The sequence below is a fragment of the Esox lucius genome, chromosome 21 (assembly GCF_011004845.1).
Source record: "Esox lucius isolate fEsoLuc1 chromosome 21, fEsoLuc1.pri, whole genome shotgun sequence".
Lineage (NCBI taxonomy): Eukaryota > Metazoa > Chordata > Actinopteri > Esociformes > Esocidae > Esox > Esox lucius.
In genome coordinates this window covers 5,834,049-5,860,046 of record NC_047589.1, presented here as the reverse complement: position 1 = coordinate 5,860,046, position 25,998 = coordinate 5,834,049, and the positions used below count along the sequence as shown (strand labels likewise).

At 40.2% G+C, this 25,998-nt stretch overlaps 1 protein-coding gene and 3 gene segments (V, D, J or C); 1 reads left to right on the top strand and 3 right to left on the bottom strand.

The window, feature by feature from the left end:
• The window catches only part of LOC105008451, a 966,635-nt gene that overhangs the window by 471,175 nt on the left and 469,462 nt on the right, over window positions 1–25,998 (bottom strand).
• LOC106024145 overlaps window positions 1–25,998 on the bottom strand; it is a 458,405-nt gene that overhangs the window by 288,373 nt on the left and 144,034 nt on the right.
• Window positions 1–25,998, top strand: part of LOC117593618 — a 530,161-nt gene that overhangs the window by 392,914 nt on the left and 111,249 nt on the right.
• Window positions 1–25,998, bottom strand: part of LOC105009329 (Ig kappa chain V-III region MOPC 63) — a 784,483-nt gene that overhangs the window by 743,660 nt on the left and 14,825 nt on the right. The gene's annotated exons all lie outside the window — the stretch shown is intronic.

Genomic DNA, 25,998 nt, shown 5'->3' with positions numbered 1-25,998 from the left:
TGCGCAGTACACAATCAGAAATATGTCCATTACTTTAGCTTGTTGCATCTTGCTAATGCATTAGAACCCAGTCCTACCAACACTCAAACCTATATTCCCAATGTCTTTCTGCTTCCGTTGTCTAAATAGATTAGAACAGCTGTAAACAGTAACAGTATTGTTAAAACCTTAACATTTCTGGTGCTTCTGTTCTGATAGTGTAGCAAAATAACAATCCCACTCTTTTCTATAGGTGGTTTAACAACCAACAAATAACAAAACTACAAAAAGAACAGAAGAACAAAAGTTTCCATTTCCTATTACTGTTCCAATTACTCATCATCAGTTAAGATAGTTTGCTTACATTGAAGTATCACTCTCAAAGAGTAGTTCATGAACAATTCTCAGTTCACCTAAACAGATCTCAGTTGGTATACATTGTTTCACATAAATGATCAAATACCTTATTGCAAATCAAAATATTTCACACCATCTCAAAGGTCAGCTAACATAACTGTTATTTAGCCTAATTTCTCTACAAGATGAAACTCAGTGTGAATATCTCCAAGTCTCTTCTTATTATCCTAGCACATCAAAGACACTCTGTAATCCTGTCATAAATCATGACTCTCCCCAGAGCTCACCCTGGAGTGGGGGATGGTTTACTAACCTAAGGATAACGGACCCTAGTCTTAAAGAATGGTCCCCTTATCAATTAGGGACACATTCCAATCTCATAGGACAGAGTGGTGTTATCTTGACAAAAACAAATCAAGCCAGACAATAGCAAGCAAACCTTTTTGTCTCAACATACAAAGAAACATCTGTTAACCATTAACATTCCAATGATTGCCTACTACGACAGAAATTAAGTACATAGGTATAATTGTCTTTAAAAATAATGAAGAGTCATTGAATATGTAAATAAACATGGAATTGACACTTTCGGTTCCTTCAAGTCAGAACCAGAATAATGAACACCAAGTATTCAATGTAGCCGAATTAGAATACCCAATTTTGATAATGTCACCAGTAAGTCTGTTTCTCTTCTAAAGAGTTTAAAAAGTCAAAAACCCATTTCAAACAGCCCCCTCACACCACAGACTGGTGATTGTGTCAGTGAGTTGAGCACTCCAGGGGGTCTGTACCTCTCTTTACAATTTTGACTATGTAAAACTTGTCAAATTGGTTTTCTAGAATAAAACTTAATGCAGAATTACTTTCTCAGTATTAAGTAAAACATAGCCAAACTTAAAACATAAAGTAAATATGTAAGGAATAACAAAAACTGTGCTCCCTGCACCTTTTTACCCACTTATTATGTAATGCATTAGATTAATATGATTACTTCTAATCAAATATCAAACAAACTGAACAGTAACAATCCCATAGTCACTGATTCATCCCATCAAATTATTTCTTAGCTAAACCATTTCAAAATGCTAAGATGTATTCTACTCAACCATAACCATGTTAGATTTTGTATAAAACCCAAAAACCCAAATTAGACAAACACTGTGAATGGACACTAAGGGATACTGCATTTAACACATGCCAATTTTCTGTTATAACTATGGAAACAGAAAAACTAAATTATTCACGTAACTCTTTAAATTTTATTCTCTTTGAACTCTAAGTTCAACTCTCATCATAGATACAAAGAAAATCAAAAAACAACTGTGCCGCACAGTCGCGCGTGTGAAGGAATTAAAACCCATAAACAAAGTTGTCTCACCCAACAAAACTCCCAAATTAGCATATCAAAATGTGCATTCCCACATGCAAGGAAAGTTTCAACACAAAAACGTGACTTGGTCTTCAGACTGTCTGTAGTAGGAGATGCCCAACTTAGCTGATATCCCACGTTAACTGAAGGTTCTGAGTTATTGCTCTACCCATCTAATATTGTTACACTCAAGAAAGGCCAAGTTAACAGAGAACAGATGCATGAAGTCACTAATACCAAGGAACAATCAGGGAGTGATCCTCAGGATACTCCAACCTAGTTCTCTAAATACAGCCACATCAATCTACCCCATTTGTCAGTTCACCAGGCTAGAATTTAAACGCCAGTAATGAGCATCAGGCGTAGGTATGAAAACACAAGTATTATCCCAGTTATCATTGTAAATACAAAGCGAAACCACATTACTTAACCAAAACTAACATTTAAAATAGCACGTCTATTTTTACGGCCTTCCGCTGTTTGGGGAATAAACGGGCTTTGGCTATCTTGCCCTCTGTTGCAGGCCATGATTATATTGGATGCAAATCCAGTCGACATGGGAAACAGCGTTTTCCTCAACGTTAAAGACTAACGCCATGTTCTGCATTCTACTCCATACAAGGAGAGAGTAAAACAATATTTTAACCCCTCATAACGAAACTACGAGATCATATTTCACCAAATTAGAGAAGCATCATTGTACCAATATCCAACATATCCCTCTAATTAAATTTAGGACATTATTCTCGTATACAATCCTAATTAGCAGGCGAACACCTCCATGAGTGCCAGCCACCAGCACAACACTAGAAGGCAAATTTCAATTTTGCGGATTCGGCACTAAGGCAAAAGCCGAAAGAGTGGGCCTCGCCAAATAATCACATTAACGACGCAATGAATGTGTTCACCCAAGTGTACACCAAACAATACAAAACCTTGCGATTACAAAACTTCCACGTTAACAACAACCTCGGTAAACCAGATCAAATATTCCACCAAGGAATACACAATGCAGCCAATCGGAACCCTCGTGCACAGGGAATACCAAAATGGACAAATGCATTTACTAGGTGTCGACCACAACCAGATATTAACAAATGCCTGGGACTCGGGCCACAATCTCATACAGAACAAGCACAATCGGCACGCACGCATATACAACTTCAGTAGCACAACTACTAATTCAAAACACAAGCTGACCAACAACTTTGGCATTTTACAGTAGCAATCCCTACTCCATCCTACAGTCTCTTAAATTGGTGGACATAGACCTTGACAAAATCTGCGAGGTCCTCTGAGCACAGCATTTGGTTATACCCCACTACATAGATGCACAACAGATATAGCCCCTAAGCCATCAGGGCCCTTCTTATGTGGTTGGAAATCAACCCGAGGACTGCTCACTGCTAGCCCACAGGACCGAATCTCCCCTACCTATAATACAGGTTGCACAAGGAGACATAGCAGCACTATTCCCCTACTGTTGAAAAACAAACGAGACATCTTTCTCGCATTTCGCACAGAATGTTGCACAGAACCCGTGCTATCAGGACACGGAACAACAACAGCCTTTTATTTACTACAGTTACTATAACTGAAATACCCTAAAAATAACTCTAGTTACCATACTTTCTCAAATCCATCAAACGTGACATACCGAAACCAACCACCTAGTTTACTAAATCCTACAAAAAGGTGTAAATCCTGTTTAATCTAAATTCATCAGAGGAGAAAACAGGGTTATGTTAAGGAATGATCTCACCGGTAGATGCTCTCTAAGCCGTCTCCTCTGACTGTCAGCACCCCTCCCTCAGGCGGTTCAGCGTTCCTGCGTGTTCCCGTTGGATCGCTCGCGGCGAGGCCAAAGAGGCAGCCGCAACTGTCTTTTTTCTTGCGGGAACAATACATCTAAACAGCCGTTGTCTTGCTTCTCACTGGTATCTTCCCAAATCCAATGTCCAGTTGAATGTCTAGTGGTAGCTTCATAAATTTTAACGTAGCGGTTAGCATAGTCTGTTCCTCAACCCCGGGTCTGCAGTCTTCTTTCTTCTCAGTCGCTGCAAACACTGGAGATTACGGATCTGGTGTGTACTTCACCACGTTCACAACGAAAAGGTCCATAGAGCGAAACCAATCGGGGGCTATCTCGGCCACCAGCGGGGTTGGTTACGTCGATTGTAGGGAAATGTTCTCCAACGATGCAGTGTTGCCGGGCGGGACGGGACCACGCAAACCTCCAAGGAGTCCCAGCAATCGGCCTGTCGGAACACTCCGGGAGGGTGGGGGCGGTCAGAGGGACGATCCATCCCAACTGAGCAAGAGGAAATACACAGAGATCACAAAACCCCCCACAAACTTTCCCATTAACTTCGTCGCCAAATATGTACCACAACGCTTACCCAACATCAAATGCATGACGAAACAAACCCATTTTTATTATTACATCTCTTGCCATAATTTAACAGTTTATTTATTATTTGCAAGTAGAGAGAGATGCGTCAAATGCTTACAAACATAATCATCCGAGGAGTCTCTAAAGCATTTGGAAAGACATTTGACACTTATAGAGGAATGGGTGGAGACATGTTCCTTATCCTTCCTACCTTCTGTTGTGTATCTTCCTCTATGCTGTCCTAAAACCCATTGTTATGTATCTACCCCCATCCTGCTATAGGTTTATGTTCACCTCAGCACCTCATACTTCCTTTCTCACAACACAATCAACATTCCTTTTCTTATCTAAACATGGGGACTCAAAACCTTAATCAATAAGAATGCATCAGTTCAAGACATTTCCATAACAGTTGGCACATCAATCACTCGTGCAAGAAAGGCCGAGAGCCTACAGCCATGAGGTGGATGGAGAGGTCCACGTTGGAACAAAGGATCTAAATGTGGAAGAGGAGCTGCTTTTTGACTACGGGGTGAACAAGACATCCTTTTCTGGTGAAGGGTTGGACCTTCACTGGCTGTTGTAAATTGCTACAATTGCTGCAAGGTCTACTTCACCTGCAGCTCAATGCAGCTTTTGTATATTTAGAAATGTCATCCATTTAATTGTTATTGTTTTCATTTATGAGTCAGATAAACTTTGAAACCTGTTCAGATGACAATTAAAAACATTTAATCTACCTAATCTCTGAGGTTTTTTTACATGAAGAGAGTGGCCTGTAAGGAATACTGTTTCTTTCTGTTATCATGACAGGCTCACCATATTTAATGGTTATATCAAGATAAAGGAAAATACCATACTGTTTTTTTTGATGAAGTGTTCAGGTTTGGGTTAGGATTAACCCTAAACCTTACCCTAACCTCCATTCCACATTCAGCATATTAACTCTAACCCTAAACCAATCCACATTGGGTTGCCCGGGAGGCTTAGTGTTAGGATTCACCTTTCAAGACAAATTACCCTGCCTTTCCTAAAAATATGTGTTAGTGTAATAGTATGGTGCAATAAAATGTCAATGACATGAAGAGAGTGGGCTTCTCTGTAATTTTGTTCTTTTCAGTTATCACGATAATCTCACATTTTATTATAATATCAATTTAAAGTTAAGTCTTTTTGTGGTACATTAAACGGAACACTTTTTTGTTATGATATGCAAGGTGCAAAAATGACATGTAATATCACCTCTGATACTCAGGGGACCATCAGTTTCATGTCTGTGTGATTTTGCTTCAAAAAATGACTGTAGAATGAATTGTCTCTATCTGCCATAGGAAATTCATTGCCTAAAGCTCTGATTTCACCAAAATGGCAATGTGGTTTATATTTGGAACAGCAATAGACTGTGTGCACAATTATTAGGCAAGTGAGTATTTTGACCATATCAATTTTATGCCTATTTTCCAACTCCAAGCTTTATAAAGTTGAATGCTTATTGGATTTAAGCATATCAGATGATGTGTATTTGTGTAATGAGGGAGGGTTTGGCCTAAGGAGATCAACACCCTATATCAAGGTGTGCATAATTATTAGGAAGCTTCTTTTCCTCAGGCAAAATGGGCCAAACAATGTAATTAACTGAAAAGTCTTTTTTTTTTTTAAGTCTTTCAGAGGGATGCAGCTAGTGGTGGACTAATGAGGCTTTCTGAAGCATTGGAGGCTTTCATCAAAATCGTTCGAAAATCGGTTCGATTTCTCAAGGCTTTGAAACTCACTACATAGTGGTGTCACCTGTTGGTTAAGAATAAATATCCAATGCTGAATGATCATAAAGACGTCTTTTCCACTTCATCCAACATGACTCTGTAGTGCTGTGGTTAGGCATGTGCTTTCCAAAGGGGAATTGTAATGCCCGGTTCGTATCGTGTGTTTTTCTTGCCTCCCCAACTAGCATTTTTCAACTCTGCATCCGTTGTAATGTTTTGTATTAATATGGCAAGAGTGTCATAAGATAGACAAACTAAAACAAATTATTATACAATACAATAAACAGTATCATTCATGTTTATTATTCTCACTTGAACAGATTAAAATAAAGAAATAAACATATTCTCCAAAGAAAGCCAAAACCTCACTTTTACTTTCTTTAAAATTCAGGTTTGAGGTTTATTAACATTTTGGATTGACAGAGAGCACTGTAGTTGTTAAATACAACTTGCCAATAATTGTGCACACAGTGTATGTTATCCATCACATGCCATCAAGCATCTCTATAGATTACCTGTGTTAATTCATAGCTTCCTATGATAAAAATATTGTTACTCAACCAGACCACAAGGAGTTTACCTGTTGGGTCCCTACAACCAGTCCAAAATGTTGTTTTTAGCCCGGTGTAAATTAGTACATTTTCAAAGTAATTACCTGTCATTTTTTAATGTTTGTGTGTCCCATAAAAATTTTTTTGTTGAGTACAGCTTCATTTGATAATAGGACATGCTTTCAATGAGGGTCTTGGGGAGGCAAAACTGCCATATTAGTGCATTAAGAGTTCCCATTAGAAAGTGGCAACTTATTTTTGCATGGCATGCTGGGTAGAACAATGTCACAGATGCCATTCAACCATTGTGTTACTCGTGTTACTCGGGGGACCATCCCCTTAACAATAAGATATTTCCCATCTCTGTGTGATGTTTGCTTCAGGGTGTATGAGTTTTCTCTATCTGCCATAGGAAATGCATTGCCTACAGCTCTAACCTCACCACAGTGCCAATGCGGTTTAAAATTGGTTCAGCAATGTGTTATCCATCACATGCCATCAGGCATCTCTATAGATTGCCTGTGTTAATTCATAGCTTCCTATGATAAAAGCAAGGGGCAAACTCCGAGGCTGAAAAATGCCTACCCGGAAGTACCATAAACTGCAATTCATCGAATGGCCACAAGAGATCTCTATGGCAAAATGCCCAAGTTTACAGCACAAATAAAAAGGTTTACAAAAATGGTTTTGGTGTATATTGTTTATTTCCCCATTTTTGACACCTGTAGGTAGGTGATTTCTTTCATAACTCATCCGTTTAAAATATATTTAGTCTAATAATTATGGGGCGTGGCCTATTGAGTGACAGGTGTGGTGCTGGTGCTGTCACTCATGTCACTCCTAGCGGTTTGTCTTTTCTGCTATCGCTTCAGCTAACTCCAGTCACTGACAAGTAACGTTATAATCAAGTGACATCCAAATAAAGGACTCGTAACCATACAGTCTATGCTCATAAATAAAGTTACAGTTATGCTCAAAAGTGTGCATACCCTGGGAGAATTGGTATTATATGTACCATTTGTAAAGAAAACATGAGTGAGCAGGCAAAAGACATGTATTTTATGTCTTATGGGATTCATATTCAACTGTAGGTCATAACAGAATGGCACAATTATAAAACAAAACATGGCAACTAAGAAAATAATGAACTGACCTGTTCAAAAGTCTGCATACCCTTAGTTCTTAATAGTGTATTGCCCCCTTTAGCATCAATTAAAGCGTCCAGTCTATTTTAATCGATGTCAAGCATCCCGCTTCAACCTTTTTTAGGCGGGGTAGACAGTCAACAATCCCGTACTCCACCAGCCAGGGGCCCACCCCTGGTCTTCCCTGAAGATGTCCCTGAGAAAATCCAGAGAATACAGGAGGGCCCTCCTTCTGAGGAGTTTACTCGACCCGAGGCCCATCAAGCAACATTCCCTTCGTGCCACTTCCCTCTCGCCCCCAGAAGGAAGCAAAAGAACCTCACCATATTCGTCCTGGTCGCCCTCAACACGAACCCTTTCAATGGGGAGTATCTCGTACCTCACTGTGACATCCACCACAGTACCGTCTTTAGTGAACGCCAGGTCAGGTGTGCGCGGTGCCCCAACTGGGGTGTGGCATACCATTTCCTTGGTGAAGCTGCAGCCGGCGCTTACGGCTTCATCTGCCAGCAAGCCACATAGCTTGTGATGTCGCCTGATACGAGTATCCTTGACAGCTGGGCACTGCCCAAGAATATGAGGACAAGTCTCAGTCCCAGCGTTGCAGTGACTGCAGGCTACCAAACTGGTCGACCTGCCCCTGGTCCACCAGGTGGGGAATACATTTGGGTAAAATATAGTGACATTGCCTAAGTCCCACCGATACCGGGTCTGTCAGCCAGTGATTGCTGTTTCTGTCTCCATAGAAGGCCTGCAAGCCCCGACCCTGCACGTCCAGGCTCATCCTGCTTCCAGTCTGGTGCCAGGATTTTATTTATCTCGGCACAGCCGGGCCAATGCCCTCCAGATCTCCGCCTGCCCCTGCATCATAACTGGATTGACGGGATCTGGCAAGCCCCCATCTCTGGTCCTGGAGTATAACAGGCCACCAGGAGGTGGAGCCACCTCTTCACCGTACCCCTGATTATCCCATCCAGCTCCATGAGGGCCTCCTGTCCCAGACCACCGTGATCCGCCTCGTAGGCAAGCCTGGGCAACGCATAGCCCCGCATATCGCCACCCTCGGGGGCGGCTTCAGGTCCGACCGGCTATGGGAGACGACATAACCTCGCAACTTCCCCTTCAGGTTGGGCCTCACAATGTCAGATACCGACGCCCAGATACCGAACGGACTCACTGGGACCCACCATATGCAGCTCCTCACCAACTAACCTCATGCATTGGTTCTCGGTGAACACCCCGTCTGACATGCAGGTGAGGAATCCATGGCACTTCTTAAGCAGCACGCGCAGCCCTGTCAACTGGCAAAACATCTCCAAGTCGGCAATACTACGGGACATTCCCCTCCAGGACTCGCCCAACAGGAACAGATCATCGGCAAAGGCCAGGGTGCAGACCTGCCGGCCATCACCCAGGGGGTAACCCCCTGCCGATGTGTTTGAGAGGGTCAAGCACCAGCTTAAACAACAGGGGTGACATTAAATCTCCATGTTTGACACCGACCCTCATGTTGATCATTGGGGAGTTTTCCCCTACAATAGCCACTTTGGTAGTAACCACTCTGTAGCTGTTCTCCATCAGACCGACCACGTGGTCGTCCAAGCCCCTGCTTCTGAGCACCTCAAGGATGTGCGAGTGACACACAGAGTCAAACACCATTGCAATCAATGAAGACGACTGCCAAACCCTGGCCCCTCCTCCTAGCATCCAAGATGAGCCTGTGCAGGACCATACAAGTCTCAGAGCACCCAGATGAGGAAATAAATCCTTTCTGACAGGGAGAGATAGACCACGCACTCGCCAACCTGCAGTTCAATATCATGGAGTAGAGTCGCAACACCACTGATCCGATTGCCAACAGCTGCCACCCCGATGAGCACACACGGCCGGGTCAGAGGACTTCGAAATCAGGGTTTTTCTGCAGACCTTTATGACCTTTAGCAAGGACCCAGACGCCAACCAGATCGAAAAGACTTTAGACATTTTAACACCTGATGGAACCCAGGCCAGAACACATGGCAAAAACCCTGAAAATACAGATATATACAAGGCTATACTTTCCCAAATTTTGTAGAGACCGCAAAATACTGAGTGAATATGCTCCAACCACAAATGTCATATCATGAGAAAATCCAAAATCCATATTGGCACTATATAAGCACATATGATATCCGGAATCATTACGTTCCCTTGACACCGTGATTAGTCTGGGAGATATCAGACTCATATATGCGCGTCAACTTGCTATCCTACTCTGAGAATATCTAATCTCCGGATTCGGAATGTATCGTCAAATTGACATGTTCAGAGTCCCCAAAACCCAGAAAATACGTACCCTACGTATAAAATTATACATATTCCCGGATTTGAAGAGACCACAAAATACGGCTTTGAAATTCTCTGACCACGAATGTTATTGATTTCTTATCATGGCACATTTCGGAATCCGTATTTGCATTTTAAAGCATTGTTGAAGAGTGCTTTTAAAAAGAATGCTTTAAAATCACCATTTCCCCATACCACCATGTGTACTCTCAGGAATATCAGACTCATTTATGAATGTTATACCTACCTTGTGTCGGGAAAAATGCTATCATACTCAGAGAATATCTAATGATTCTAAATGTATCCTCAGTATACATCTAATTCAAAATATGTCAGGAATGTGGATGATATTTGGAGTATGTAAATGAAATGTCTCTGGTCCAGATAGGCTATCATGTCCCTAACCGACAGTAAAATCATGAATTCAGAGGTTAAAAAAATATATAATTATCTTCCACTTTACCTAGGCCACGGCATGTACAAGAAAATATACAGCCTATGACCGGATTCGTATGCATGCATCTGAAGTGCTTACTGATATTTGAATGAAAAAAAACGTCTGGGATCGATGGTTAGATATTTATTTATTAGAACAGCAAAGGAAATATAAACATTCGCAACAAACTTGATAACAAACTAATATTGTCTGAAAACATTCATTTCAAACTATCAATGAATATCCATGAATATTGGGTCTATGTCTCAGTTTCTCTCCTGCAGACAAATACCTCTCGTTGGAAGGTTGGCTTGGTGGTTCTCCAGTGCTCTCCCTCCCAAGTCTCTCTCTGGTGTGGCTGGACCTGGGATCTTTTCCCTTTTTTTGGTTAGCATCCAGTGCCCTTTGGCATTGTTGAATGACGCAAGTAAGTTTGGATGACAGACACTTCGGAGACAAAACCTCATATGATGTTTTATATTCGTCGCCACTCTCATCATCTGACATCAGAGACGCAATGGCTCCCTTGAGGTACGCTAGATCACCCGGGGTGAGGATATTCTTCCCATCTTCACTCTTTTTGTATAGCTGAAACAAAAGTATGCATGGAAATGTTTGGATCAATGTCATATTAAAAAAAGGTCGCAAACTAGCATGTTTGTTCAGTTTGAAGTACAGAAATGGCCATGCCTGCCTGCTCGCCGGCTGTAGCTTATTTACACCTCAAAAATATATATATATATATTCAATACTAGATATAAAACAGTTTACCCGGTCGCGGCGGCTGGTAAGGAGTTTATTGCGTTAAATTTTGTCTGTGCTGCCCTCCAACTCAATCTTCCTTTTTCATTTAGATTTTCAAATGCCCTGTTGCAAGCCTCGGAGCAGTAACCCAGATAGCAAAAAATATCCGCACGGACGGTGAGTCCTGCTGGCGGGGATGAAACGTTTGCCGCCGAATACGTCACTCCAATTTCTTGCGAGATTTTTTGACTGCTTCATTTTCTCTGGCGGTTGCCTCGGTCTAAAGGACCGCGGTCCTTCGGCGGCAAGACGCTTTTAAATACAAGGCTACTCTCAAAATCGACCGGCCATGTTGGTTTGGACACACATTCGCATCAGTTCGTCGCTCAATCGCGAGTTACAGCCTGCGGTTTGCTAGCTAGCAAAGTCATCGACTACCATCGTTTAAGTAAGTACATGTTTCCTTTTTGTGTAACGCAATATTATGTTTACATTGTTTTTAGTTAATATATTTAAAATGTGTAGTCATCTTTGTTCTTGCCTAACTAGCTAAAGTAGCCTTGTTTACGCAATGTTGTTAGTACATGTAGAATTTTATAATAGGTAGCCAAAGCTTTACATCTAGAAAGACTACGTTTAACTTTTAGTGTTTTCTTACAAAAATAACGATGTATATATGTTTAAATTATTTTGTTTGCCTGAACAAGTATGCTGCTAGTCCAGTAGCTAGAGTGGCTAGCAAGTGTTAGTTAGCACATGCTATTTTGCCTTTGTTACACACTGTGGCTAGCAAGTTTTAGCCAAAGCTTTACATCTAGAAAGACTACGTTTAACTTTTAGTGTTTTCTTACAAAAATAACGATGTATATATGTTTAAATTATTTTGTTTGCCTGAACAAGTATGCTGCTAGTCCAGTAGCTAGAGTGGCTAGCAAGTGTTAGTTAGCACATGCTATTTTGCCTTTGTTACACACTGTGGCTAGCAAGTTTTGTGCTGTGTTGCTACTGTACTGGATTTAAGGCGATTGTGATTTCTAATTCTCTGAACTGCTGTACTTTTTATGTTTGAGGAAAATTCTGTGTTCACTTGAATCACAACACTCGGTGAATACATTTTATTTTTAACAATTTCACTGTTCCACATTTGGCTGATAATGCCAACCCCCCCCCCCCCCCCCCCCCAGCATAGCTACTGTATATTCCTAAAGTTAACAACCAGGTTTTGTTCATGTTTTCTTGCAGATACCTTGGCCAGAGCATAACCGGTTATCTTCACCCTAGAGGCCTACTGTTGGTCAATCGTTTTGGTTTTAAAGGTAAATACATTGTTAGTCACAATGTTTAGTTACTCGGCCAAAAGGAAAATAATAATGAAAAGAGTTGAGGGACAAACAGGACATTCACTTGAATCACTACATGCAACAGAAGTTGCATCGATTCCAGAAAACCAGGAAACTGTTGAGCCATCTGTAGACTTCAGAGCTGGTATGTAAAATGTATTGCTGTGATGCTTAATTTGTGATCCTGTAACTAAACTATACACTTTGTTAGATTTTCAAATTTCTGTTCCCTCTTTCTCAGAACCAGGTTTCTCCCCAGTAATCCAGACTCCACTTCACAGAGCCAAGAGTTTGAGTACAAGTAAGTGATGTTATTTGTGACGTTTTTTTGTCTTGGAAACTATTGCTTCTATTTAAGATTAGGAATCCTTTTATCCATAATCTGTTTTTCATTAGGGCACTTGACTTTCTGGATAAAAGGTGTCGAGGTGTGTTGTACATATCATTAGCTTTGCACAGTTCAATTATTGTTTCATACTGAATATGCAATCTCTGCAGTGAAATTAAAGCTGTAATGTTTGTTCCCCCAGCTCGTCAAGTACTAAGCTTTACACCCCCAGCAGCAAATTTACCCTGGCAGCATATGGGTGAAAACGCTGGAGGTATGTAATACGTTGCGTTAAACTATGTTTTACATTTAAGTCCAATTCATTAAATGTATGCAATTACTTCAAACATATTTTTACGTCAATGATTATCAATAGGAGAAAGTCATCGCTTTGTTATTGGCCCTTGGACGCCTCTGGCATCTCGTGTACAGCACAAAGTTTTCAGCTATGAAGGTATATTCTAGGCCTATGTCTTATTGTCCAGTGTTTTAACAGTATTGAAAATATTGCCTTTAGTAGTTGATTTTTTATTTATTTTTATGTAGATTTCCAGTTACTCCAGAATGAAAACCAAGCTCTGAGGGATGAGAACCAAGCCCTGAGGGAATGCAATGCACAAGCAGGTGAGAACGTGCACTCTTTCTTAAATTTTACTTTTTTGTGTGTAATGTAGGTTCAGAATTACCATATGCCTTTGATTTTGTAGCTTCGGAAGACAGCGGCTCACTTCAAGAGCAGGTGAAGCAAGTAGGGACAATGTTGAAGACGTTTGCTCTCACTGGGCAATCAGGTACAACTTGCAAACAACACCTGTGGTTGTTAGTTTAATACCTGTACATGTAGTAGACCTAGATATAAATGTCGTAGTTTAGTATTTGAGGGACCAGGACTGACTACTATATTCTTTTATTCTGGGAACCCCTGTAGGTGCGTTACCTGAAAGGAGCATCTGACCGTGAAGGCAGAAAGAGCCACACAGCTGAGAAGGACCCACAGCCGACCCTTAAACCTAGGTTGACTACTGACACCCCAGCATCACTGAACTGGAACACTTTCTTTATCCTGCAGTCAGTAACATCAAGAAGCCAGAAGTGCCAGACTACACTCACCAAATCCACCCTGTTTTTTTTTTTTGTATTTTAACTTTAGTATTGGCTTATTTCATTCCGTCTTAACGATTCTATTATAGTTTGTAAATCCTATTTCATACCTGTTACTTGATATTGCACATTAACTAGTACCAAAATTCTACTTTCATTTCATCACTGTGCTTAACTGTTATTCTATTAATAATAGCTTGGAAATACTATTTCGTACCTCTGATACTTGATATTGCACATTACCTGGTACCAAATATTCTACTTACTCTGTTTTTAACATCAGCATTTTTCATTCCATCACAGTGCTTAACTGTTATTCTATTGTTAAATATAGCTTGTAAATCCTTGTGCCACAGGTCAGCATTGCAGTTATAATGGTCTGTTCTACTACTGTTTTTACCTCCGTATTTTTATATAAATATATGTCAAGTTTTGTTTATCACAGATACAAGAGACACAGATCTTATTGCAGCACGATGTAAATCTTGTGCTCCAGGTCAGCAATGCCATTATAAGGGTCTATTCTACTCTAGAGCTTTACTCTAAATTATTACCACTTTTCCTATTGTTAGAAATGGCTTGAAAATGTAATGTTATACCTCGATTTATTTGGTATCCTGCACATTCTTTGGTACCAAATATCCTCATTACTTATGTTTACTGGTAATTATTTTCATCCCAGAGCTGACCTCTTTATATTATTAACAATTATTGTGTTTGTTATAATTTGCTTGTATGGCTGTTTTTTATTTTTTTTAACCAACATTTTATTGGAAACCTGCATGTTCTGTAGTGTGTATTTATATGTATGTTTCTTTTCTGCCTGTTATTTATTTCAGTGATCTGACACATCTTGTTTGAATGACAGTTACTGTACTTTGAAATGTGGAATTAAAACACCAAATGGAAATTTGTCTGGTTTGATCAATCATTATTCTTGATAAACTGCATGCTATAAATATTATATATATATCGAAAATAGCGTTTGCCGCGAAAGGTCCGCCTTTTAAAAAGCGGCTGCCACCGGCGGTGAGCCGGCAAACGTGTTTGCGATTTAGACATTCTGACGCTTCTCTTCGTCTCTGGAGGACCGCCTCCGGTCCGCCGACTCATTGCTATCTGGGAAAACGGGTGTAAAAAACTGTGCGCATATACAGTAGTAGCCTTTATTAATCTATGTACTTATTAAAAAATGCATATCCCAGCTGAGATTGCCATACAGCCTGCACAACTTCTGCTGTGCAAGGAGTTTCCTGGCACCCGCTTCGAATGTTATCATTGGATTGAATGGGGGTTATCAGCCTCATAGAAATGGGTCAGAAGGGGCCTGCTACGCCTTCTGGTAGGCTCAGAAGGCTTTTATCATCCATTCGCATGGTTAATCACGGATAAATACACGAGAAGACTCCAGTTCCAATCCCAGACGAATCCAGGTCGCCGCTAACCGGAAGTCTGCTGGATAACAGGGATATGTACAGGTAAGACCAGTGTCTCCCAACCTTTTTCAATTACCCCCAAAATGTTTTTGCACTGCTTTCAGTACCCCTGAAGTACCCCCTCATGTTAATTTCACTAGTAAGTCTATGGTGTCATGAGTGTTTTCAAGTACCCCCTGTGGAGAGGCCAAGTACCCCCAGGGGTCTTAGTACCCCTGGTTGGGAACCACTGGGTAAGACCATTAAAATGAGAGCCTTTAAAATTTAGTCAATAAGCGAAAAAATAACATTATTTTTTTTTTTTATATTTTTTGGTGGTGTGACATTAGTGTTGACATGAGAGAACCTTGTTGCAATTGCGTTAGCTAACGTTTTTCGCTATATTATTAGCGTACATGCTTTACGTTAGCATATAATTTTAGTAATTAGCATGTTTTTCTTTTAGTAAATGTCTCCATTAGCTTGAAAGTAAGTGTAGCTGCTCAATATAAACAATATATGCATAGATATTGCATATATATGCATATATTGCAATAGGCCTATACGAGTATTTCACTCATACTCATATTGAGTGAAATAAAAATAAATGATAATAATACCCAAAAGCACAGGTCTGTGTGCTCATCTGTCACATATTCCTCATCTGCATCCCATGTTCACTGATGTGTTTCTGCATTTTAGGCTGTGATAAGAAGCAAGGAGTGCACTTTGCATTATTAAATAATAAATAATTGCTAACTATTTTGATTTCAGATATGGGAAAAGCTATTAAGAGCGCACGCTTCAGGAGCGTCAAGATTAAGGTGGTGAGGAGGTGTATCGCTGGCCGTGCAAAGGTTTCTTACCTTAGTCAAGGTCTTCCCCAACCCAGCACCAAACAGACCCACCCTTCAGAACCTTCCACATCTGTTCCACCTCAACAGGTTGAATACGATTGTAGAATCTGAGCATTAACAATTACAATATGAATGTACGTTTCATTGGAAGTGAATGTGCCTAGATAATGAGAACAACAGAAACCTCTCTGTTTAGATTATCTCTTAGTAGGTAGCGCTCTAATGACAGGAATGTTTACGATGGCCATATGGCATGGGGGTTGACTCCTAAAAAGTTAGAAACGCCCTTAATGTATAGGCTAGCTGGTAACCAACATTACAGTGAGAAGAGATTGACTGAGATGAGATTGAGGTTGTGTAAGGAAGACCAGGTCCGTAACCTCATGAACAAGACTTTCTAATGCTGCAATAAATAATATACTTTCTCTCTCCCTTGACAAACGGGTATGCTAATTATTACAACCACTATACGAAACGGCCGATTTCTAACAAGATGATGAGTTCATTTTCTGAGACTGCATACAGTAAGGCAAAGAAGAGAGAGATTCATGCCTGGGATGCAGTCAAGGATGACATGCTTAAGGTGTCATTTGAATGTTCAGCACCAATCACTACGCAGTGTGTTATCTGCCTAGAAGATGCAGATTATAGGTGCATTGAGTGCAGCACAACTGCAGTCTTTTGTGAGGCTTGTCTGAAGAGGACTCACAGAAATTCACTGCACCTACCTGATAAGTGGAATGTAAGAATAATAGCATGCAGTCATACATACAGACATAGCTAACTCAAAGTCATTTTAAATATATTCACTATGTTGTATCAAATATTTGTGTCTTCAGTCTGTTGTTTTAAAAACTTTGTTAGAGCTATCAATCTTTCTTACAGAATGCCTACTATGAGCCATCTTCCCTGGGGTTATTCTTATACTTACCTGAAGGCCATAGCACCCATGCTGTGTACATGAAGGACATGAAGGTCATTGTCAGCACAGGTTTGTCCTTTTACATTAAATAAATGTGTGTATGTAATGTATTTAATTTTAAGGTTGAGGAATCCAATCCTATTAAATGTGGAGTAATGAATTCCCTGTGAGAAATTAATCAAATTTGTGATGCATTTTAGAAAATTATTTTCGGTGCCTGTTTGCTGATTCCAATAATAACAAACATTAAGGTATAGGTGACACACTCAAGTGATTTTGTCTATGCTGATATGGTAATGTCTATAGTTTTTATTTTATTTCCCTCTTTTTATTTGGCAGGACGACTCTGCATCGTCACTGTCAATATGTGTGCGTGTGAACCAGAAGCCTGCACTCTGCTAAGGTATGGGCTCTGGCCAGCAACAGCCGACAAGCCCCAGGCAGCCTTTTCCATCCCTCTGCTAGAGCTTTTTGTCTGTCTGTCACTGGAGTGTCAGGTTTCTGTTGATGGTTTTTGCAACACCCTACGCTGCAAAAACAACCTAACCCTTGCCGAGGTAAGTCATTATGCAGAGGTCAGTTAGAAGTTATGTCTTTGAAGTGAACATTTTAGTTACTCTCATGGAAGACTGACCAGTCCGCATAGATGTGACAATTGAATCTTCTACTTTGATTGTACTACATCATTATTATTTATGGAACCGTCTAGGATTATGTAGTTGCATGCAAAATTATTATTGATATTTTTCTATAAAAATAACGTCTGAGTAAACGACCATCACCTTGGCCTTTATTTAGGAAATATAATTTTATGAAAATGTTTCTATGAAAAGTAAAGGTTCACTGACTGCTGCTTATACTGTAGGTTAACGCGCTCTACAGAGCCCTGGCGGGAGAATCCATATCCCAGTTTAGGCATTACCACATTCGACAAAGAAGTTTGGTAGATGTTTGCCCACAGTTAGATGATGGGACCACATGCCCAGCATGTCCAAAGGTTGGTTGTGGTTCCAGCATGGTTCTTGTTTGATTAACCATAATTGTCGTTTTTATGACCTTTTGCCATTAAATATATATCGCAAAATCAGTTAATTGTTGTATAAAGTATTATATATAAAATAGTGATAATATTAGTATGAGTGTATCAACCAGGTGTTCTCTGGTGCAACCTGCATTTATGAAGGCTGTATGAGATTAACCAGGATTACTGTAAATGTTTTTTTCCCAGGCGGATGGAGATATGATAGTGACATTGGATGCCAACTTTGGCCTTGTGAGGAAGCAAAGCTCAGGGACAAGTGTGGTTGTGTCATGGTGCGGTGAGCAGCAGCGCCACCGTGCCATGTTTTCACAAGTTCCCATATCTCACGAACACATCCCGGACTGTCACATGTTTCCAATCTTCCACACCAGGTCCCAATCTAGCTCGTTTGTATGTGTATATATGTTTCCCCTCTGCTCCCCACATTGTGGATCATTGTTGCTGTTGCTGTCTGTATGCATGCTGGTGAGTGTTGTTTGTGCTACTGTTTGTATGTTAGTTGTTAAGACGCATTGTTGCGCACTTTTATTTTCATTCAGTAGAGTTGTTATTGTTTTCCGTTCGTGTTCGGTTTGTTGTTTGTTGTTTTAATAAATCAACGAACGTGATCTCTGCCTGCGCCTGGTTCCTCCAACACTACACCACGACAAGTGTTACAGGTTGAGCCATTTCATGGAACCCGCATGTTTGTTGATGAAAAGTATGTAGAGGAATACCTTAGTTCAAATCGTGACAGCTCAAAGCCTAACAAGGTTAGTCACATTTGCAGAATACTGTATTAGGACTGAAAAATCCATGAAATGTTAGATGTAACTCCTGGAAGAAGACCATTATTCCGCTCATAAATCTAATAGTTCCTAAAATCTTTAGGACTGCAGTAACTTCAAGGCTGGCAACGTTCTGAGGTCCCAACAACAAGCAAAGAAACTTGATGTTACAGGAGTGTTTGGAGCTTCCTGTCGTCATGAAATGCCTCTTATGTTTGTCAACATGAGCCAAGGAGAAAGGCAAGTAGTGACATTTATGACTATTGACTCAGTCAATATTCAATGCTTAGGATAACATGAACCTAACATAAGCCATTCAGTCTACAGTTGCAGCCTTCGAAGGCTGCAGACCCTGAATTATGAAACAGCTTATACTTGTTTTTTTTTTTCAATTACCAAATATGAACCTCATGGAAAGTATATGGGAGATTTCAAAATATTACAACATTTTAACCTTGTCACCATTCTAATTTTCATCATTTTGAGTGTCCTTCACTTTTCCTCAGTATGAAGTGTTTCATTATTCAAATGTTTTTGTTTAAATAGATTAGCCTATCCTCTGTATGTCATTGATGAGCTTCTTCGAAGATGTGAGGACAAGAACATACACCTCAGAGTAGTCTATGACATTGCCTGTGTTGTTGCCTCACATTTGCGTGTAAGTACTTTTTTTGTGTAAAACTGAATTATTGTTCTGATAAAAGACCTTGATAAATTAACTAAAAGTGCCATACTGTGTTCAATTAAAAATCAGGGAAGGGCATTCCACACAACATCTCCTTGGCCGTACCAGCGTTTCACATTTATGGACACAAATTGCCCTGCCAGGTAACTTCATCATTCACTCTCATTTTGGCCTCCATTTTTTACTGTCTATCCACTGTACACCTGAAATAAGTACAAATGCCTTAAAGTAATCTTTGTTCTAACATTTCCCCACCTGGTGTTGATTTGTTTCAGAGATGCACTGTTTAGTGATATGAAGTGGAAACCGCTTACAGTGTTCATATCTCTCCGGGTCAGGTTAATAACTATATGTGGATGATTGTTATAAGCAAATTTGTTTTATTTGTGTTTTTTTTTATGCAGATTAACATCTATTTTCTATAATTATTACATGAATATAAAGTAATGAAATGGACAGCTTCTCTACTGATTTTAAGATCAAATAAAAAACTGTACCAGGGCCCTCTCCTGCTCCAAGCCCTTCAAGTCTGAAAGGTCAGGGTGAAAGCATTACACTCCACTCATGAAACATACAGTAGGTCTACCTGCTCCTGTGAGAGACCAGGGACAATAATTTTACACCATAAAAGTCTGAAACCGCAAGCAGAGCAGGAAATGGCGGGCAAAATAACTCACTGAGCCAGAGTGGTGTGAGTAGAGGAAATGATTACATGACGCGCGACTGCGCACAGCAAGCTTATGCGCGCGCCCACACAAAAATTAACACTGTAAGCAGACTACTTGATTACTATAAACAAATTATTTAAACAGCATTGGTATAGGAATTATTCTGTCCCAAGCTTTATGATCCATATAGGCAGTTGGTTGCTGTAACTGTGATCACTATAATCAGTTTCCACTGTAGTAGGATAATGCTTAGTGTCAGTGTATGTGATATTCTAAGACTTTGCTGTAATCACAGATTAAGTATAGCAACAGGCGGCTTGAAGGGTTTGGGCTCACAGATGGGGAAGGAATGGAAAGGCTGTGGTCTTTCCTCCGAAGATTTGCCAGAGTCACAAAGGAGATGACTTCATCTCATCGCCTTGACCTGCTGACTGATGCCCTTTTACATTATGGACGGAGGAAATCAACTGACCTGGGTTTGTCCACTGCTGTGTAACCTGTCTAAATTTGTTGTTCAGTGTTACCACTGTGCCAAGTTGTTTAATGTCTAAACATTTTATATGTTTTGGAGTTAAGCTGATCACACACAAATTGGTAAACATAAGTACATTAAACTTTCTTTACAGAGGTGTACAGAGATAGGGTGAGAAGCTCGGTCACCCGGGAGGAGCTCAGAGTAGAGCCGCTGCTCCTCCACATCGAGAGGGGTCAGCTGAGGTGGCTTGGGCATCTTTTTCGGATGCCTCCGGAACGCCTTCCTGGGAAGGTGTTCCGGTCCCGTCCCACCGGGAGGAGACCCCGGGGAAGACCTAGGACACGCTGGAGGGACTATGTCTCCCAGCTGGCCTGGGAACGCCTCGGTGTCCCCCCGGAAGAGCTGGAGGAAGTGTCTGGGGAGAGGGAAGTCTGGGCAATCATTTTCATCAACCACCTGCTAACATGAGATAGCACTTTGTTTCCTTATGTCTTTTACTAGATTGAAGAAGATGATGTTTCAAGGGGTCTGAAAAGGCGTGGAATTGATGCCTTGTATATGAGGACACAGGCAGCTGAGGAAAAGCACATGCTTTACCAGGAAATGAGAACTGTAACTGAACACCTCAATCAGCAGTATGCCTTTCTGTGCTCTGCCATCAATGACACAGAGCAGCCTGGTTCAAAAGCTGCTCTCATTCAATGTCTCAAACAGCTGGAAAGAAAGCTACATCATCCCACTGTGATGTTTCACCAACATGTACCAGACATTGTTCCTGCAGTGCGTAGTTATGTCGTCCCAGAAAACCCATACCTGTCTCAGGACCTCCCCATGCCAAGCGTACAGACACTGGTATACAATGGTGATGATGATGACAGCAGCTAGCACTGTAAGCAGTCATGACTAGGGCTGGTTTGCTGCTTCCTAGTTTTTAATTAATAGTTTGAGCAAGCTTGTATGCTTTGCTATTTATCATTCAAAATGTCTCCTTAATTCAGCACTAACCAAATTTAATCAAAGTCTGAAAGTTTAGGTTGTGTGTTTTCATTGTAACTGATCAGGGTCTAATTGATGCTGTGTTGCTGATTAGTTGATTAGTCTAACTGCAAAAAAGTCCATGTTTGTTTTTCTTGAGCTGTGAACTCTCCTGCCAAAAAAATTATTTAAACAAGCTGTTTTTGGACAAAAAAAACTTTTTTTGTAGAAGCTGGTGTCTAAGTAACTTTTTAAAGCTTTGTTGTACTCAATGTATAGCCAGCTTTGGTGGCTATACCTCAATGAAACAATTGAATGGGGAAAAACACTTCCGGAACCAGAGCCATTAAAAAAGTGGGTGGTCAATGTTGAGCTCTACAGTATATCTGAAATAAAACCAACATATTTACTTCTTCTTAATATAGAACATCTAGATGCCGTGTAATTACTAGTTTGGCTTTACTAGATATTTGATATATTCAGTAGATATATCTTTTCACAACCCTATTTTACAACCCTAATTTGCAAACCAGAAAAACTACAACGGTGATTTGTATCAAGCTACATGGCGTGGCTACAGGGAGTTGTAGTTTCTAAAACATTACCGTTTTTCTTACAATTGGAGGTTGTAAATATTGAGATGACAGTAGAGTGAGGGGTTTATGTGTATAGTAAACACATCTATGTAATCATATTTCAAATATTTGTTAAATTTAACAGCATTTGACAGCACCCCCAGTTGTTGACTATAATTACTTGATAGAGGAGGCCAAGAGCTTTTATAACACTTGGTCCCATGTCTCTAACCCCTTTAGTTACTGAATTACAACCATTAAAACATGCACCAGGGTGACGTTTCAAAGGTCGGTCATTCAAAGCAGGAGCCATCTTTATACTAAAATATGTTACTCTCCAGGACAAGACCTTTCCAACGATGTATTTGGTTCAACTCTACAACAAAGTTTACATTTTCTCATTTCACGGACACAAGCCATCTCAGGTCTAGTTTCAGAGAGCACTTTCAAGGCTCAATATATAAAATGAAGCTTTTTGTTTGTTTGTTTCTGACTGTGAAACAGATTTACTACACACACACACAGTTTATTTCTGTTCGGGACACACATGGCATGCATATCTATTTATGTTAATGCTGCTATTAGGGTTGTGAATCAAACGTTTATTATTACTAGTATTCAAAACAAAGAGGACACATACTGTAGGCCAATAGGCCCTGTTGTATTCTCTGTATTTATTCCTCCATTGAAATGTTTTATTTTGAGCTTTACGGCAAATATTTAGTTTTTCCCTTAACATTTTCCTCCTTCCAACACCTGTCACTGTGAGCAACTAAATTCTTCAGTTATGTTTGGCAAATCTAGCATAGCCTCTTTACAATCAAATCCAACCATATGGTAGCCTACTTAATGTAGAAATTAGTTTATGTTTTAAGAATGCTGATTTAATATTAAGTGGCCTATCCCCAGCCACATATTCTTTGAACTATACAATTAAATGATATAAATAACATATCATTTAATTGTATAGTAACACAATCACAGGTTATTACATGTGTCTTTTTAATAGAGAGAAAGTGGCATTTGGATTTGGGTTGAAAAAGTGGCATTTGGATCTACGTTTTCATAAGTTTACTACTCCTCTGACATAAACCCTCTCTTCAATTTTCAAGAAAATTCTAACAGACTGAGTAGTAAGACTGTGGTAAATACGTTTAAGTTATATAAAACATCAAATCATACTGTGACCCTGGGTATTGAATAGGTGAGCCAATAATGAAACTGAGAAATAGGCTACTTTTTATTTACAACATGTGTACTCAATTCAACTGATTCAGTACAATAGAACTTTAATGTTCCCCACATTGTACTGTTTTAAAGGGACCACATTGATGGTGCCAATAAACAACTAAATAAAGTACAAAGAATCTTAACTAGGGTAAATGAAAATATCACAGTCTTCTTCTTACAGTAAAGTGTAATCCAAAGACATGTAGTGGCAATATTCAAATGAAGTCTATTTTAATGAAAATGATAAAAGGCTTTAAATCAAGTGTCAAACTCAAGGCCTGTAAATCTGTATACATAGGCCTATATACCATCCGTACAGACCTGCAGGTCTGAACAATGTTCTATATCTATGCCTGCACCAGAGTTCGGATGAGCTTTCACAAGAGCTGGACTTTCTGACCAAACGCTCCAGTGTTCTTTTTAAACGTAGTGTGTGTGTTTTGTAGGGATGCGGTGGGGGCCATCAAAAGAGTAAAAAAACTCAAACTTGTGTACGTACAAAAGTTGTTTTATTCATCCAACAGAAAACTCAGATCGGACAGATAGTCTACCTAGCCGTCTGGATTTACCTTGCAGAGATCTGAGGAGCTGGGAAATGAAAAAATAATTTCTGAAAAGGTTAAATTAGTGAGTTAATTTAAGTAATTATTAACTGACACATTTTATCAGGTCACCTGCCCCTCAGTTTATCACAGTACAACAGTTACAGTTTTTTTGGATTGCTTACACACTAAAATTAAAAGTAGTACACTATTAGCAAAACCTTACAATCAAGAAGCAAAACATCAGCCCATATTTGCACAACTCTAAGCACATTGTCAACTTCACACTTGTTGCAAAACTCTACACACAGTGATTTGCAAAACACTAAACACACTTAACATACATTACACACAAACATCTATCATGAAATCACTTCCTTGCAATACCAAAGCACTGACTGTCAAATTACCACACCGTCCAACCAATTGGTTCAACACAGTCATGAGGTGTGCAAACACATGTTTGCTTAATTGAAGACACACCAATCAGGTGTATAAGCACTATAAAAAGCAGCAGGTGAGTTCATCAGTCTTCAAGCACAATGGAAAGAGTCAGACGAGGAGAACGAGGAGGAGAACGAGGAGGAGAACGAGGAGGAGAACGAGGAGGAGGACAAGGAGGAGGAGGAAGGGGAGGAAGAAGAAGAGATGGAGGCCATGCTGGAGGTAGAGGAAGAGGAAGACAAGAAGGTGCTCAAAGAGGACCGAATCTGACAAATGAGATCCGTGCAACACTGGTTGACCACGTTGTCAACCACGGCCTGACGCTGAGGGAGGCTGGACTGCGAGTACAGCCAAATCTAAGCCCATACACAGTGGCAAGTGTGATAAGAACATTTCGACTGGAAAATAGGTATTGTATAAATATCATCATATCAAAAACATCTGCACGGTTTCAGTAACTGCTTACAGTACTGTATTCTATGCACTATCAGCACTTTTGTTACCTTTTCCTGTGAAATTACTGTACTATTGTATACAGTTTTTTTTTTTTTTTTTCTACATAGGATTGAGGGTCAGGAACGACAAGGGGGAAGGCCTCCTATGTTCACAGAACAGCAAGAGAGGGAGATAGTAAACATGGTTTTGGCCAACAATGCTATAAAACTCAATCAGCTCCGAACTAACATTGTCAATAACCACGCCAGTTTCAACAATATCCATCAGGTCTCTACATCAACACTGGCACGCATCCTAAATAAAAACCATATTCAAATGAAGCAAATTTATCGAGTGCCTTTCGAGCGCAATTCCGAAAGGGTGAAACGACTGCGGCATTATTATGCAGAGGTATGTATTCACTTTAGCAGTGTGATCTTGCATAGTGTCTCAATCTTTTACTGTACTGTAATATGTATACTACATCTACACTGAATTACACAATTTTGCCTGACACTGTTCTTCAGAGAGTTTTACGAATGGATGGAGAGGAGATCCATCATGAGTTCATTTACGTAGATGAGGCTGGGTTCAACCTGACGAGAACACGAAGGAGGGGAAGAAACATCATTGGCCACAGGGCTATAGTCAATGTCCCAGGGCAACGTGGGGGTAATATAACACTGTGCAGCCATTACACAGAATGGGGTCCTCCACCGCCATGCCCATATGGGCCCTTACAACACAGCACTCATACTTACATTCTTGGACCAATTGCACAACATAACAGCAGCAAATCAAATCAATAATATGCAATACATTGTTGTCTGGGACAATGTGTCTTTCCACCGCTCTGCTCTGGTTCAGAACTGGTTTCAGCAACATCCACATTTCACCGTCCTATATCTTCCACCATACTCTCCATTCCTCAACCCTATAGAAGAGTTCTTCTCGGCATGGCGGTGGAAGGTATATGATCTCCGTCTCCAGGCTGAGGTACCCCTCATCCAAGCCATGGAGGAGGCCTGTGACTTGATGGAGGTAGCAGCAATGCAAGGATGGATTCGTCATTCAAAACATTTCTTTCCAAGGTGTCTTGCTAATGACAACATTGCCTGCGATGTTGATGAAATTCT